The sequence below is a fragment of the Crocuta crocuta genome, unplaced genomic scaffold (assembly GCF_008692635.1).
Source record: "Crocuta crocuta isolate KB4526 unplaced genomic scaffold, BGI_CrCroc_1.0 scaffold176, whole genome shotgun sequence".
NCBI classification, from domain to species: Eukaryota; Metazoa; Chordata; class Mammalia; order Carnivora; family Hyaenidae; genus Crocuta; species Crocuta crocuta.
Window position 1 is genome coordinate 3,157,120 of NW_027531905.1, and position 10,322 is coordinate 3,167,441.

At 38.9% G+C, this 10,322-nt stretch overlaps 1 protein-coding gene across 1 annotated transcript in view; it reads left to right on the forward strand.

The window, feature by feature from the left end:
• The window catches only part of TMTC1 (transmembrane O-mannosyltransferase targeting cadherins 1), a 272,723-nt gene that overhangs the window by 145,973 nt on the left and 116,428 nt on the right, over positions 1–10,322 (forward strand). The gene's annotated exons all lie outside the window — the stretch shown is intronic.

Genomic DNA, 10,322 nt, shown 5'->3' on the forward strand with positions numbered 1-10,322 from the left:
CACCAGTTGATGTGAAAAAAAAACCCAGAGATTTACTGGTTAGAGGTGGCTGATTTGGTTTGGGAGTGTAGCTGAGCAGCAAGAGACTTCAGGGGGAACCCTTGGAAACAAGAGAGCTATAGAAGGGCTGAGGTAATATCCCCTGCACGCACTTGTGGCTGGCTGCTACACAGAGTGGGCCCCCAGGGAGCACAAGCAAATTTGAAAGCCTGGGGAGACTTAACTTATTTGCTGCAAATTTGAATGAGTTTTTTAACCATACACAGGTTGGGCAGCAGAGAGGGGAAGCTTCATTGGCATGAGTTGTTACTGTATAACCGCTGTTGAAATCACTGGCTGATCACCAACCTATGCAGGCACAATAGAGAGTCCCCCAGAGATTCAGGGGGGGGAAAAAGGAGCAAAAATTTCAGCTCTCTGCAGAGGAAACAGATTTTTCATTTTCAGTCTAGGCAAATCCATTACATATTAAAACAGTAAAACCAGCAGATTTCAGTTGAACAAAATGGAATATAGAGTCACCACAATGTATGACACACAGTGCCTAGTGTTTTATCAGATTACTGGACATGTAAAGGAGCAGGAGCGTGTGACCCAAATTCGGGGTGGGAGGTGCTGGGAATAGTTAAGTAGAAAACAGAACAGAATTGAGAATCCAAAGGTAAGCTCACATTTACATGCTCTATTGATTTTTGACAAAGTGACCGAGATTATTCAATGGGGAAAGGGTAGTCTTTTAAGTAATAAGTGCTGAAATAATGGAATATCAATAAGGAAAAATGTGACATTAAGCCTTCCCTCATACTGTATACCTAGAAATGAATTCTAAGTGGATTGTAGTCCTAAACAAAAGAGTTAAATACTACCAAAAATTCTAAATGGAAACAAGAGAAAAATCTTTGTGGACGTGGGTTAAGCAAAGATTTCTTAGGACATAAAGTACAGACTATAAAAGAAAAAGGTGACAAACTGAACATCATTAGAATTAAAAATTTTGCTCATCAAAAGATAATGGTAATTCACTCAAAAGGCAAGTCACAAATTAGGAGAAAGTATTTGCAAAACTTACCTACAAATGACTTGTATCTGAGATTTTTAAAGAGCTCTTAAAACTCAGAAATAAGACAAATAACTCATTAAAAATAGGAAAAAGATTCCAACAGACACGTCACAGAAAAAAACACGCAAATGTGCTCAGCGTCATTAGTCATTAGGGAAATGCTAATTAAAGCCACAAAGAGATATCACTGCATATCCACTAGAATGACTGAAATTAAAAAGATTTACAATACTAAGTGCTGGCCAGAATGTGGATCAAGTGGAACCCTCATACTGATGAGGGTAGAAAAACTACTCAGCCACTTTGGAAACATTTGGCAGGTTCTTAAAAGGTTAAATATGAAACTAAGCAATTCTACTCCTCAAAGAAAGATAGAAACTTATGTATGAGAGTCTTGTAAGTATGTATTCATAATAACTGAAAAATGGAAACAATACAGTGACCTCAATATGTAAATGGATAAAGTGAATATGGTAAATTATTCAGAAATGTAAAGGAATTTTTTAACAATTTTTTACAAATTTTTATAAGTAAAATAATTTACTTATACATAAAAAAATACATGAACCTCAGACATATCTTAAAAATTTCTTTCTTTTCTTTTTTTTAAATTTCTTTTTTGCTTTTATTTATTTTTGATATATAGAGAGACAGAGCATGAGCAGCAGAGGGGCAGAGAGAGAGAGGGAGACACAGAATCTGAAGCAGGCTCCAGGCTCCGAGCTGTCAGCACAGAGCCCAATGCGGGGCTTGATCCCACCAATCGTGAAATCATGACCTGAGCCAAAGTCAGATGCTTAACCGACTGAGCCACCCAGGTGCCCTAAAAATGTCGTAAAAGAAGCCAAGCAGGAGTGCCTCGCTGGCTCAGTCTGTGGAGCATGTGACTCTACATCTTGGGGTTGTGAGTTTGGGCCCCACATTGGGTGCAGAGTTTACTTAAAATAAAATATTAAAAAAAGAAAAGTGAGACCTATAAAACCACTACCATATGATTCCATTCATACAAAATGTCTATCATTATAAGTCTACCTTTTCTAGAACTGCCTAGAAATGCCTTGAGAAGGCAGGATTATAATGACAAAATATGTGGGAATGGGAACTAAAAATATGCGTGGAGAGAGATGTGGCTGTAAAAAGACTTAAGGAGACTTTTTGGGAAGCTCAATAGTTTTTTAAAACTTGATTATGGTGATAGTTGCTAAATGACATATGTTCACCAAAACTCACCAAAATACATACACATGCAAAATGGGTGAATTCTGTTGTATGTGGACTGTATGTCAATAAAGCTATGGTTTTTTTAAAGCTATGTTTTTTAAAAAGATTAAAATGTTACAAGCATGAAAAGCAGGAATGAATACAGAACTGACAATTGAATATAAAACAAATGCATGATTCTGAAAATTTGATGGAAAAATGATTAAATTTTTTTTATATTAAGGAGAAATTCACACAACATACAGTTAACCATTTTGAAGTGTATAATTTAGTGGTACTTTAATATATTCATCATGTTGTGTAACTACCAGTTCTCCCTAATTTCTTTTTTTCTTTAATTTTTTTTAAATGATCATTTATCTTTGAAAGAGAGAGAGACAGAGCGTGAGGGGGTGAGGGGCAGAGAAGGAGGGAGACACAGAATCTGAAGCAGGCTCCAGGCTCTGAGCTGTCAGCACAGATGCCGATGCGGAGCTCAAACTCACAAACTGCGAGATCATGACCCTGAGCCGAAGTCGGAAGCTTAACTGACTAAGGCACCCAGGCGCCCCTCTTTTTTGTTTTGTTTTGTTTTTTAATAAGTTTATTTATTTATTTTGAGAGAGACAGAGACAGTGCAAGAGGGACAGAGAGAGAGGAAGAGAGAGAGAATCCCGAACAGACTCCATGCTGCTAGTGCAGAGCCCAACCCAGGGCTTGAACTCACGAAACCTTGAAATCACGACCAGAGCCGAAACTAAGAGGCAGGCTCTCAACCATCTGAGCCACCCAGGCACCCCCAGCTCTCTCTAATTTCAGAACCTTTTCATTGCCTCACTAAAAGCACCAATCACTCCCAACTGTCCCCTCCTTATCCCTTGGTAAACTCTAATCTGCTGTCTCAGTGGATTGGCCCATTCTGGATACATCATATAAAAAGATGAACTTTGAAGTTCATCCAGGTTGTGGCATGTACCATACTTCGTTCCTTTTAATTCCTGAATAATATTCCATTGGCTGTATATACCACAAATTTTTTATCCATTCATCTGTTGATGGATATTTCGGTTGTTTCCACCTTTTCGCTATTATGAGCATTGGTATATTACAACATTTGTGTGCAAGCTTCTGCATGGACGTTATGTTTTCATTTCTCTTGAATACTACCTAGGAATGAAATTGCTAGGTCATATGGCAATTAATTTTTGAGGAACTGTTTTTCATAGTAGGTACACCATTTAACCTTCCTACCCAGAATAATGGAACAAATGGTTCCTATATATTCAATCTTTACTAATACATGTTATTTTCCATTAGTTTGTTTAAAGGCATCCTAGTGGGTAAGAAGAGATAAATCTTTGTGGTTTTGATTTGAATTTCCTTAATGGCCAATGGTGAACATCTTTTCATGTGCTTATTGGCCATCTGTGTATCTTTGGAGAAATATCATTGCAAGTCCTTTGGTTATTTTTCAATTGGGTTGTCTTTTTGTTGTTGAGTTGTAAGAGTTCTTTATATTTTAGGATATTAAATCCCCAACAGGTACATGATCTACAAATACTTTCTCCCATTCTCTAGTCTTTTCACATTCTCAATAGTGTCTTTAACGCACACAAGTTTTTAATAAAGTCCAATTTCTTTTCTTTTTTTTCTCCCTCTCCCTCCCCTTTTTCTTCTCTTTCTCCTTCCCCTCCTTCTCCTCCTCCTTATTGTTATTCATTGCCTTTGTTGTCAAACCTAAGAATCCATTGCCAAAGCAGAGGTCATGAAGATTTATGACTCGATTTCATTATAAGAATTTTAGAGTTTTAGCTCTTATATTTGGGTCCTTGATCCCTTTTGAGTTCATTTTTTTACATGTAGTGGGATGAGAATCGAGCTTCTTTTTTTTTTTTTTGCTGGTGGCTATCCACTTATCTCTGCAAGAAACTATTTTTCTCTCAAACACCTTAGTTAAAGTAATTCACTTCCTAATCATTTTGTAAATCATGTTGATGAAGCAAGTATGGTGTGACTAACCATTCTCAAGAAACTCTAGCTTGCCAATTGGTTACATAAACTTGAGCTCAAATTTCACCTTCTTGGTACCCTATTTAAAATGCAGTCATATACCCTCCACTCTTCTCCTTTTAGCTTTTAACTTTTCTTCACTATACTTCCAATTTCTAAAATGCTATGTAACTTTGTTCTTTTATGTAATGTCTCTTTCCTCCAACTAGAATGTAAGCCCCATGAGGACGGAGATTTTTTTCTCTTTTGTTCATTGACACATTTCTACAATCAAGAGCTTGCCACACCCAGTATTTATTACCTAGATTTTATTGATTTTTGCTCAGTATATATCATCTAAATGAATAAAACTCTAAGATAGAGTTAGTCAGTCTGTTCAATTAGATTTTGGTATGCAGAACCTTTAAAGGCTATAAAAGGACCATACACAATATGAATATGAAATGTTTGGGGGTCGTGATGGGGTTGGTTTTATTAGAAGCTTGCCTTAGCTCATAGTTTGGCATGCCTGCCATACTGTTATTGATGTACAGGAGAAAATGTAGTGGAGCACTGGGTTGGTATGTCAGTAAGGGTTTTCTCCCACGTAATTTAAGGAAGTGTTTGTATTCATAGGCTGTCACCTTGGTCAGGTATATTAAATATGGACCTCCATGATGACCGTGGACCCCACACACACAGACGAACCTTGGTCCTCTCCAGAATGTCTTTGATAACAAGATGAATGAATGTAAACTTCTTCTTTGGAAGGCTATTAATCCTTTTCTTTCATGGAATTTGTTCCAAAATCCCTTTAATACATCAGGAAAAAAAAATTACCACAGCAAAGCATTCCAGCTGTGGTAATAGGAAGACTTAGCTCTTTGATGGTGGCTTTCATCTTGCAAGTTCTTTGCAAAGATTAACTGAAGTTTCTCGCAATTCTTGGAGGCCACTACACTTTGTACATTTTCTTCTTTCATAGTTTGGACACAGAGGTTTAGCATCTAGCTCATATTTGAGCCCTGTTCTTGATCTGCTTACACACTAGAAAATCTTAAACGTGAGATTCTTGTGCTAGTTAGTAAATACCCTATTAAAGTGGAGGTAATACTTTTTTTTGATGTGATGATCAGTTACTAAGGACATGATCTTTGAGCTCTGACTCCAAAGTAATAAGCAGTAGGGCTAAGCTTTTATGAAAATAGAGGACCTGTTTTATGCATGTTCTGGGCCAAAAGAACACAATGGATGAAATGTTTGTAATAATGACAGCAAAATAAACATGGCTTTTTCCATCCAGAGTATTCCCAAATGATCTGTGTTCCTAATATTGCATCTATACATGAGGGGTTGAAATTACTTTCAGTGTCCTTAAATTTTGAGGTAGTAAGGACGTAAAATACATTACTGAGGGAGGGGGAACATTGCACAAAGAGGCGTAGACATTTAGTCCAGGAAATAGTGGGAAAAAAACTTTGTTTTCAGCTCTGATTCTCAGTCGTATAACACACCCCCTGGGTTGTATTCAGGGAGAATATTTTCTATTTAGCCTCACAACTTTAATATTCTTACTGTTGATGGAGTGCCTATTAGTTGGTAGGATTAGAGCAGTAACAGAACAAAGGTCTTGTCTACATGGAGCTCATATTTAAACACTTAAAATATGTTGCTTTTGGCAAGGTGTTGATAAGCATTCTGAATGAGGTCAGGGCTGACCTCACAGATAAGGTGACATTTGAACAAAGATGTGAAGGAGTGAGCCATGTGGCTGTTGAGGGAAAAGCATTTCAAATAGAGGGAAAGCAAGTGCCAAGGCCCTGTGGCAGGAAAAATACTGGAGTGTTCACAGAACAGCCAAGTAAGCTGACAGGGGTGGAGCAGAGTGGGCCAAAGGTAGAGCTAAATGAAACGATGCCAAAGAGATGATGGAGTGTGTGTGTGTGTGTGTANATGTTTTAGCTATTGTTGAGAGTTCAGCCTTGATCTTTGAAGTCTCTGACTACTTTCCCTTCTCCTGCTGTGCTTCTTCTACGTGGCCTGTGGCTATGTTGAGTCAGGTGGGTTTTGTATGGTTTTCTTCGTCTGTCATCCTACTTTGTTATTAACCAGGGCTCTGGGGGAGGGCAACGTAATCTACCCTGTTGCAGTTGTATTGACACTTATTTGACAATTTTAATCATTGACTTTACAGAGCTGAAAACTAACACTGGTAATGAATAAAAGAGCAGGTGTGTTATTTCCAATCCCCACCCTACTCTCCAGTGCCACCCTCCGTAGGCCTCCTTTGAACATTTTGTTCTTGTACGTTTTTACACTTACTGAAAACAAAAACAAATTCTTTATACAAGTCAGTTAAGTCATATGCCATTACGGATTGCAGACTCTTCAGACCACCTGCACACGCAGTCGGGAGTGTTCCTGCAGGAAACAGCTCAAAGAGTAGATGTTTGACTTTTGACACGCTCTTGTCTACAATTGCATGGGAGGCTAGGACACAGAGCTAAGCTTTCTGTCTGTAGAAATAACAGCGGGATAGATTTAGAGATTGTTTCTCATCTGCCTTGTTATAATGGAAGAAGACATACTGAGTACCTATTTCACTGTACTCAAGGAGTAGTTTATTATTTACTATTTACAAAAGAATTAGCATCTTGGCGAATTTAAATGTAGACTTTGCCTTATTCTGTGCCTCCCCTTCATCTCCTCCTCCCATTCACGCCCTTTATTCACTAGAAATGCATTTGAACTTACATTACATGATATAGAGAACAATCTACAAATTCATTTTTGCACTGAATTCTTTTCAACAGTGAACTTTAAAGTGAACTAATTTGATCTTACTCTTTGTGTTGAGGATAATCACTCTGTTGGAAAGTATGTATAGTTGAGAGAAAGAGTGTTTAAACTGAGAAGGCTTATTATTCCATTCTTTTTTTTTTTTAATGAATAGTACTGTGTATGCACCAAGAGAACCGTAGGTGCATAATGCTGAAAATGCACCTGGGTTTTTTAGCGTGCCTCTTACAGACTACATGTTAGACTGTTGACCTGCAGTAGTGATATATATCTGGAAAGCAGCCAGTGTAATTTGGATTATTTAAAGGAATCAATACTGTTGATCCTACTCTTTATAGTTGCCCTTTTTCCCTGTCCTTTAATGTGATTTCCGCGCATTACAGAGGAAATACCACTAAATCATATTTAAGAGTAATTTATTTGTTATTGATTCTTCATTACATTCTCACAGGGAGTCTTGACATTTTAAGCTATTTTTATATCTTTTATCTTCTTGTGGCCGACTTATAAAGGTAAAACTTGAAGAAAAAAAGAGAGAGCTTAGTGATACCTGACTTTCCCATAATGACCTCAACAATGAGATGCTTTTGAGAATGGACATTAGGCAGTGAAGGTCCCCTTCCCCAGGTATGGGGCTTTTAGGGCTGTTTTTTTGTTGATTTGTCTTGTTTCATTTTTAGTAGAGGTCAGGTTTTTTCCCCCCGATCTCTCTATTCCCAGTCTTATACGTCATTCCCTTGAAACCAACATAAATCATACGCCATATCTCTGAGCCCTGGAAACAAGTCAAATCCCTTTTTAAAATTATTATTTATTTTTTTAATGTTTTTTTATTATTTTTTTTTTAGAGAGAGATAGAGTGCAAGTAGGGGAGGGGCAGAGAGAGAGGGAGACACAGAATCTGAAGCAGGCTCAGGGTTCTGAGCTGTCAGCACAGAGCCCAATGTGGGGCTCGAACTCATGAACTGTGAGATCATGACCTGAGCCTAAGTCAACCACTTAACCAACAGAGCCACCCAGGTACCTTCAAACAAGTCAAATTCTTAAGTCTGCATGGAGAAAAATCTAAAGCCTGGCTAGGGGAGGTGACCTCCAGTGGCAGCTTGATAGGAATGGGGGTGGAAAGGCATCTCCTCATCCACAGAGGTGGCTATGTTTATTTCAGCAACCTCCTTTCATGCCTGTCCCCAGCCTTGCCCTTGATTAGCACCTGTGCTAGTCTGTATCACAACATCCATCAACATTTTCAATAACAGATATCCAATGGACAAACAGATTGTGAGCCTTAGATCTTTCATTGAAATGCCCACACATCTGCACAAGGAAGTAAAATTAGAATGAGAACCACTTTTGGAGAGTGATTATTTACTCATTGACATTCTTACCTTTTTTCAGAAAGAACTAGAGCAGCTTATGGGAATAATTATAGTACAGTGGAGTAGACCAAGAGATAGAAACAAAAAAAGTGTGTGTGTGTGTGTGTGTGTGTGTGAGAATTGTAAATATTTGGGGCTTTGCTGGACATACAGTCTGTCACAACTATTCACCTCTGCTGCTGTGGACTGTGGCATAAATTAGAACACTGTACCACTACAGACCCATGCAGTTGACTGAACAAGCTTTCAGATTTCTGGATGTTATTTTGCATTTAGTTCAGCTGGATAATAGGTTAAGTTATCGTGGTTCATGGGTCACTGTGGAACAACTCTTAAATTCCAGAATAGCCATTATGAAACCTGGTAAAATAAGCATCTTGTTTTAATATGCCAAGTGGTAAAATAAAATGAACTTTAGGAATGAAGATTGCATTTAATGGTGAATGGCTCTGAGCCAGGGTTGATTTTTTTTTTCCCCCTTCTGGCCTACACTTCTCTCCTCTGTTCCCATTTTTGCAGACTCCATGTTCTCCATCCTTTTCTATCTGCAGTTCATGAAAATCCTCTTCGTACTATTATAGATCCACTCTTTCTAGCCCACTTACCACCCATCCAGTTTGTCCTGCTGTGGGACCATTGCAATCACAGACAGAAATCCTAATGATATCTTGACATGGTCCATCTATCCCTGACCACCAGTACTGTGGGAATAGCCATTGTCTAGGGTGTCTTTCCACCTCACATTTGACCAGATCAGTTGATCCAGCCTTTTATCACTGCTCTCAGCTGGCTTTTCCATCTGCCACTGGTTTATCCATGGTGATAGCATCCTACTCCTAAGTGGCACAGTTTTTCAGGCCATAGCTATAGTCAACTTTGGCCCCTTAGGCCATACTCCAAAGCTGAAATTTTTGTTTATACCATTTATCTGATGAAAATGTGAAAATAAGCTTCCTGTTTCATCAGACGTAGTGTTGGAAGTTAGAGAGGCTAGATTTGCACCTCATTGTAAGATGGAACATCATCAAAGATCCACCGCAGCTGCCTTTTCCCACGTCCCTTTATGTCATCACATTGCTGTATGTGATACAGATTCTGACCTAAGTTCTGTCACTTCATTTCATTTGGTAGTCTCTTCCAATTCATGACCGTCATCCTCAGATGGGAGCCAGTCCCTTTTGTATTGGAGACAGCCCAGGCATGTGCGTGGAAGAAAACTGTTCTGAGTTCTAGATTGAGAGTTTCTGCGGCTGGGAGGAGAGAGGCTGTGGAGGAGAGGGATTAGCACTAACATGAATCTAAGGCCAGGCTCTGCCACTGTCTAGCTGTGTGGGCTCACCTCATCCAGCCATGTTCCTGCGTCGTGGTGTAGGGTCATTGTGTGGTTCACCAGGACAAGCCACGCAAGATATTCAGCGCAGTGGTGGGCACCTGGGAAGCCCAGAATACCTGTTGGCTGTCTTTGTAGTCATTGTCAGCATCATCACCACCATCATGAGACTGTCACAGATTATGTCGGAAGCACAGTTAGGTCTCGCATTTTTTAAAAATATTTTTTTATAGTTTATTTTTGAGACAGAGCACAGGCTGGGGAGGGGCAGAGAGGGAAGGAGACGCAGAATCTGAAACAGACTCCAGGCTCTGAGCTGTCAGCACAGAGCCTGACGCGGGGCTTGACCCAACAAACTGTGAGATCATTACCTGAGCCAAAGTCAGACGCTTAACCAACTGAGCCACCCAGGCGTCTCTCGCATTTTTATTTTGTAAGAATAATCATAAAAACTAAAATGAAAAACCAAATAAACATAATCCAGCAGGACTGACTTTTTGAGTCTATATATGTCACTGTAGAGTCATGCTTTTCATCATTAAAAAAAATTACTTGTAATTCTTCTGAA